At 35.0% G+C, this 8,033-nt stretch overlaps 1 long non-coding RNA gene across 1 annotated transcript; it reads right to left on the bottom strand.

The window, feature by feature from the left end:
• Positions 1–4,226: 4,226 nt before the first annotated feature.
• On the bottom strand, positions 4,227–5,601 carry LOC121885473. The gene is made up of 3 exons (XR_006092564.1): positions 5,529–5,601; positions 4,649–4,716; positions 4,227–4,273 (listed from the first exon to the last, which is right to left on the bottom strand). It is a non-coding gene; the product is annotated as an uncharacterized LOC121885473 (long non-coding RNA).
• Positions 5,602–8,033: the final 2,432 nt, after the last annotated feature.

The following is an 8,033-nucleotide window of genomic DNA, read 5'->3' on the forward strand; positions in this document are numbered from 1 at the left end:
ATCAGCTTAATCAAAAAAACAAACAAACTGGACTGTCTTTGTCTCAAATGATCAATAGAGTTTGATAACATTATATTCAGGACTCACCCCAGCAGGTAACAGGTTTCACTTATCCAGTGAAATTCTTTCAAATCTATTTGTTGGACTGGCACAAAACATTCATGGTCCCTGGAAGATGTATTCTATTGACTTTGTTGATCCTGTACTGTAATAACTTTGGTGATCCCCTGACATTTTATCTAGATAAAATATTTTAAAAAAAACTAATGACATTCCCATCAACGTCAGCTGTACCTGAAACCCGGTTCTGAAGTTGACAAGTTGACGACAACTACACTCATTACTATAAGTGTAATTAAACCTTTGCAAGTTAAAGGCCAATTATTACTTTATTAAACCAGCTGTTCATGAGCATAAACATGTAGAAAAGTGATATTCCCACTTGCTTTGCCTGCAGTACTGTCTCATCCACCGCCGGTATGTTTATACAAATACAGCATGCTGGTTATGAACACGTTAAAATGAAATCAAGTCATTCTTATTTGTATAGTTCAATATCACAAATCATACAAAGCCGTCTGTATGTAGCTGCTGTAAATGTTTGGCTTCGTTTGTAACGTTCTTGTAAACTGTAAACAGGCTGAGACGGCAGCCCCCAGTGGTTGGTCTTGTTGTGAAACAACTTAATACATTCAAACAATTGTTAAGCAACAATGTGTACATTAACAATTTACTCTGCTTTTTAATATTTCTAGTTGTTTCTAGTTTGCTTTCCCATCTGATTGGAGTTATTTTCAGGGAATTTGGAAGGACAAACACTGAACTCCAAGACAATGTATTCATCTGTAGTTTAACTGAATGTACAGTTAAACAATTCAATGTTTTTAATATGTAGTGTGAAAGAATTTAAGGTGTTACTGTTGATAGAACCTCTTTTTATTCATGAGTTTTGGTATTTTACAACTTGGAAAGACTGATAGAAAGATACTTTTGGGATAACCTGGGAACACGTAGCTCTTCATTTAATATTTAATATTATGTTTCATGCATGTTTTTCTAAAAGTTATTTCACATTGAATAATTTCTTGATTAATATATAGTTTTTGATCCAGATTGTGTCACCATATACACACTGTCCATAGTCGTGACATGCTTGAGTCTTTTCTTTGCAAAGTTCTATTAAGTATCCTTAATCCACATGTTAATGTTTGAATAAAATCTTAGAATATATCTGCCTTGAATTTCCCTGATCAACACTTTTTTATCTTCATTGAGATAAAGCAGAACCAAATGCGTATAATTTAATGCCATCTATCATAGCCATATATCATATCATTTAATTTACTGTCAGATTTAATGTTATTTTTGTCTCTGTGTTTATTAGAATTTTACAGCTTTGACTGATTAGTTAAAAAAATTTTGTGATGATTATAGTTCTGATTTGGGTGTGATGATTGATTGGATCAAGGTAGACTGGGTTCACTTAGTGTGTGATGTTCAATAATTGTTTGTGTATTGATCTAGTCTCTGGACATAATTTTCTTTATGATTACATGAATTTATGCTAAACACAGGGATGAACTGGCTCTTCTTATTAGTTCTATATTTAGTGTGTTTATAGGTCCAATAAATGACACTGAGCCTCACTGGATTTCAGTAAACAACTACTTGCTATGTAAAGATATAGTGGAGTAATGGCGTCCTTACCAGAGAATAAAGTCACTCTCTCTGTGTGTTGTTATGCGAGCTTCTCTGTTCTTTGTTTTGGTAATCACACCGGCTGTTGGCAAGATGGCAGCTACATCACCAACTTTCTCAGATTACAGCTAAACGGTCCACTAAAATATGTTTCTGAAAGCAGAGAAAGAGAGAAATAGGCAATGCACTAACAGGATCTTGATCCATATTTAATCAGCATTGCCTAGTTTAACAGTCTGATCTGAGTTTCGTGAGCTGTTGGCTTTCTTTTTTTCCCAACTTTATTAAGTTAACGACACACCAGTTTGTTTTGGTCTGAGATGTTGGTGCTTTAGTGCAACATCTAGTGGCTGAATGTCCTATATTGCAACTTTAAATCCTTAAAGGTCCCACCAAAAAGGAGCAAAAGTCCACTGAATTCACTCACAAATTTACTTATACATTTACTTAAATCATTATTCAATCAAAGGCTGCAACTAATGATTATTATCATTATTGTTAAAAATAATTTCTTGATTAATCATTTAGTCTATAATGTCCGACCAACAGTCGAAAACTCAAAAATATTAAGTTTACTTTCACATACGACAAAGAGAAGTCGCAAATCTTCACAAGTAAGAAGCTGTAAATGTTTTCCAGAAAAAATTACAATGAATTGACTATCAAAATACTTGCCAGTTGACTTTCTGTCAATCAACTAATAGATTAGTTGTTTCAACTCTAATTCAGTCATGATTTAAAGGTGCAGTGTGTAGAATTTTGTGGCATTTAGTGGATCAGACTTGGCAGAAATGGAATATAATATTCATAAGTATGTTTTAATTAGTGTTTAATCACCTGAAAATAAGAATCGTTGTGTTTTTGTTAGCTTAGAATGAGTCCTTTATATCTACAGAGGGAGCAGGTCTTCTTCCACGGAGTGGCCATGTTGCACCGCTATGTTTCTACAGTAGCCCAGAACGGACAAACCAAACACTGGCTCTAGAAAGGGTCATATGCGTTTTTATGAGTTTCACACCCACCGTAGGTTCTCTCACATGTTTAGAAGGGGAGGGGGTGGGGGGGGCGGAGGGGGTATTCAGTTGGTTGTTATCTGCAACCTTTCCGCTAGATGCCACTAAATCCTACATACTGGTCCTTTAATAAAAAAGAAGGTGGGAGGAAAATGTGAGCTCTCACCTTGTTTGAGATCATATAACTGCTGACCATTAACATCACGTAACAGGAGACTGTTTTCTTTATGTTTTTATTGATTTTTGAACATATTCTACCTTAGTGTCTTGTTTACTGTACACATTAATTCAAAATGTGCTGTAGTTTTTGTATTATTATTATCTTTTGTGTTTTTTTATGCTTTTATTGTAACAACAGTGGAGCAATGACAGAAAACATGTTTCATTGCATCATAAGTGTTAACCATTCATTGATTCATTTACTGGGACAATGTACAGTGTTAATGTAACAGCACAATAACAAACAGTACAATGATGATGTTATACTCGTATGGACAGGGGGCTGCTCACTGAACCTGAAATTATCCTGCTAGCTTCATGTTGACCAAATCTGTTGGAGAAGTATACTGGTTAATGGATAAATGATCACAACAAAGTGTTTTGTCACTTCATGTCATAGCTACACACCTTTAACTTGTAATCTTCCAAATCGAGCCCTTTTTGTATCAGACTACATGGAGGCACTCTATTATTCAAAACCATTCTAGCTACATGTCAGTGTGTTTTTATATTATTAGGAGGCAGTCTGAGTGTAGCATTTGAACTGTTAACCACCTGATGTGTCCCCAAGTTTTCTTCATTACATCAATGCACTTTGCATGCTGTTAACTGGGAATGTTTACATCTCGGACAGGAAACACGTCACTTGACTTCGTCTTCTTCGTGGCTCTTTTGGCAGACAATGCATGGCTCAACGAACCAGACAGATTAGCGACCCCACGTGTGTCTACATTGAAACAACATCTTCATTCTTGAAAACCAAGGTTGCAAAGTTCAGACTGTTAGGTTTATTCTATCTTGTGAAAATATCGTAAAATTCACCAATATTCAATTTCAACTTTCCTAAGCGTTATATAGTTTTTTAATGCAGCTGGCTTTTCGCAATGGTTACAAAGATTAATAACAGCTGAGGCAAATTATGTTTCTGAAGATATGAAGTAAATCCCCCCCTCTCTCTCAAACATTACACACACAACAGCCTTCTCTTGAACTACCGTCACAATTTTTTTCAAAATCATTCTGTTTGCTAAAGGACATACTATGTCAAACATTAGCAATACTTTTTCTGAGGCAATAAAACTTTTTTCAAGATCCAAGGCAAAGAAAACATGTACATAAATAAAACATTTTTTAACAGAGTGCTTTAATTCATTCAAAGTATAACATAACAGCACTGTATAGTCGGAGTCACATTTCAGATGTCTATAAGTTAACAGCTCCATCAAATAGTGATTTTTCCCTCTGAACTTCTCCCATGTATTATTTCAAAATATAACATAACATAACAGAAAAGACCTTGGAACAGGAGTGGCATTCAAAAGGGCTCATCATCATGGATGTATCTGTGGAACAACAAAAAGAAAGAGAAGAAATTTAAGTTGTTTTGCAACAGTAAATGTTTTTATCATACTATATATCATACTATATCACAAACTAAATTTTGATCGGTATGCATATTTGCCAAAATAATGCCCCCATAGTATGTAGATAGGGTAACACAATTCGATTTTTGTTGAGCAAAAACTGTGACCTATATTTTCAGATATTAGATATGAAAATGTTGACAGCACAAACTTTAGAAACACTTTGGTCTTCTTCATATATTTGATCCTTTGTCACAAAATCTGCTGTGTCACATAACACAGAATACTGAATTTCCCTATTGCTGGAGGGCATATTATTAAAGATATTTATGTAAGTCATTAATGTTCATTTACCTCAGTTGCTGAAGCCCAACGATTCAAGGCAGGAGAGGGGCTCCCATGTATTCTTCCAATTTGTTCCGCTGGTTTAAAAGAGATGGGAATAAGACACAACTAAAAAATACAATAATATTATGTTCTTACTTTGAGGTAACAGCCCAATAACATACTGCCCTGCCAAAATAAATGGGCTGTGAAAATCTGTCTTCATAAAAAAGAGCAGAGCATCATGCATATATCCCAGAAGGAATACAAATGTATTTCAATTGCTTGCAAATACCACATTTTACTGGTGTAGTGAGTTAACATTTGTAATAGTTTAAACAATAACTGTAAAATTTTCTGGACCTGTTGTCAGAAGTTCCCATCACATAGTCACATGATGACACGTGAAGCAGGGTGAGAAACAGAGTACTCCTGCCTGTAGAGGGACGCACCCTGCCAAGCTGCAACAGTTTCTCATCAAGCATGCATTAGGCTATATAGCATTGCTTCCCTCCCATTGTTCTGCCTTTAAATCCACACTACGTTGTGTGTGTGTGTGTTCTGTAAGTAAATTCCTTTAATTGTTCAATCTTGTTATCACAAATAATTTAAGTTCGTCTTTGATCTTGTCCAATACTTTTTGTTCTTTCACAGAGTGTATACCACACACACTACAGAGGATACCTACAAAGAAACCTATGAAAGTAAACTGCTCTGCATTGTGAGATGGACTCTTGCTTCATGTATAAATTATTGAGGGGACAAGCCTATAAAAGGAAGGAAAACATTACACTATCTAATCTATTTTGATAGCCTGTCTAACACCATTCATTATAGGTTACCAGTGTTGACTAATTACCAAATCTTTCCTCTCAACCTAAACGTAGGTAGAACATTATTGGACATTTACCATGTTCTGCAGGGACGCCACTGAAGAAGTACCTGCAATACAACACATTGTATGGTTGATGGTTGGCCTTTTGTATGAGATTTTGTTTTAGCACTGCTATCATACATTTACATTGTATGAATGTTGATTTTAAAAAATGCTATATCTTTACAACAGCATCATTCAGTCACAATGTGTAAGCATTAACAATGCAGTGAAATGGAAGCATATTAGCATCATAGCCTTGACTTTTTAGCATATAATTGTTTTAGGAAAAACCAGCAATATTTTGGATTTTTCAATCAGAGTTGTAACAGTGTATATGTTGTTCTCAGTCAAACAGGCAATTCCATTTTTATAGGGAGTTAAAGACATTAATTTGTTTTTAAGCATAGTCATGCCATTGCTTTTACCTAGGCCACAAGCCAAGTAGACCTTTGGTTGTGTAGATCAAAGTACATTTCAAATATGATATATATTGTTTGTTCCACACAATGCCAGTGTTGAAATATTGACATCAAGGGGCATTCATTTATTTTTGTTATTAATTGCCTGTATTCCATACCAGTCAGTTCCAAAAGAATGCACTCCAAAACTAACTAATGTGTATTTCAAAATAAACATGTTATGACATCAGTAGTGCAAGAGTGACCGCCTGAGGTTTCACCAGGTGATGAGTTTCAAGTGAATGTACTAATACCAACTGCTTCCTTGCACTTTGCAAAGAATTTTTGTCAAATCTAACATTAACAACTCCAAATTGTGACACTACTGAAACTTACTATGTCTTCTGTCCTTTGAATTATCTTTGAAATGGGAAAGGACCCTGTTGCAGATCTGTCAGTGCATTCCTTACATTGTTCACCTATGCAGATTAAAAATCGCAACAGTGATGTAAGCGCAATGGCTACACAAATGACTTGTTAAAGACAACCTTTGTTTTGGTCATTATATACAGAGAATTATGGTATCACTGTAACACACCTTAGCTATGAATGAATGACTTATTTTATTTTTGCGTCTGGCCATTTACCTGACCCTACTTCATGGAATTATTCAGACACATTAACAACAATTCAATCATTCTGGTATGTAAATCCACCATCATCTAACAGCACAATACATCAACATCATCCAAACATAAACATAAACCCCCCAAAAATGATGCTCCAGGACATATATATTGATGAATGTGAAGTTGAAATAAAAATTGATTCTCACAACATACCTGTATTTTGACGTTTCCTTTTCCCCCTTTTTTGGTGCTCTTGCTACCAACCTCACTGAAGCTTTGCAGAGCCATGTTAAATTTTCCAAGAGAGTGGCTTTCAGGATTTGTGACAGCTACACCTAAAGGAGCAAAGTTTTGTAGAGTAAGTGTCAGAAATATAATCTCAGTGGATTTAAACAACTTCTTATTTGATATACCCAAGCAGAAAAAGTGGTCTTCGCACACCTGTACACAGACAGACATGTAGGAGATAAGGCAACGTTTCAAGACTAAAAATCTTAATGCACACTGTCAACTATCTAACAGTGAAGACTTATGGTGAATTCCTAAGAAATTTTTTAGAATTTATTTACAAATTACCTTCATCAGTCATTTCCCATGTTTGAAATGACCATATCATTGCTACATTCAGTATTATGTTGACAGGTGATTTTTTTTGTTTCCCAATGTACTGAAGCAAATATTATGTCAGACTGCATTCATGATACTAATAAACACATTTTTTTTATAAATCATTACAACCTTGCTCAGCTTCATCCTCAAAAGCCCTTTCTGGCTCTCTCAAGTTCATTTCCATTTCATGGCTTAGAGATCTTGCATAACATCAGAGCCACAAGAGGAAATTTAACTTGACCGGTCATCCTTTATGATAGCATTATAATTTAAAATACTTCAGTTTTGAAATCATTACGTCAGTGCCAAAATGAGGAGTTAACATCACAAACTGAAAAAATATCAATGTAATGCCATGTAAACTACCTTTTCCACCCATAGTAAGTCTGTGAATATACTGTATAGCAACATTCCAACTCTAGTCACCAGTCAAGTCAAATATTTTTGTGGGGTGAAATTATAACATGTAATTAAAACACCAGCATCCTGTGACCCACCCATTCGTCTCTTTTTCTTTTTTCAAGTGCCATCACCCTTGTTGATGCCTCTCACAGAGAGGCCTTCAGGGTCTTCTGTGATATCTATACCATATGGAGAATGGATTTGCAGTGTTATATTAGTGTGACAACTGCTATAGTAATGTATTTAATCCAACATTATTTGAAATTACATTCAAAACATGAAAAATTTGAAGTTATCTCTTCACTCATGAAAGATGATTAACAAGTTTCCTACTTAAAGTTTACGGGACACATCATAATGATTAAATACACTGTAACTGCTTTAATCTACACTAACCTCGCCCAGCTTTTTTTATAATAGCACTGGCTGACTCAATGCTATTTGCCACTTCCATAACTTGGCTATGGAATTCTGCAAAAACATCACAGTCACAAAACAAA

This window comes from Thunnus maccoyii, chromosome 19 (genome assembly GCF_910596095.1).
Source record: "Thunnus maccoyii chromosome 19, fThuMac1.1, whole genome shotgun sequence".
Taxonomy (NCBI): Eukaryota; Metazoa; Chordata; class Actinopteri; order Scombriformes; family Scombridae; genus Thunnus; species Thunnus maccoyii.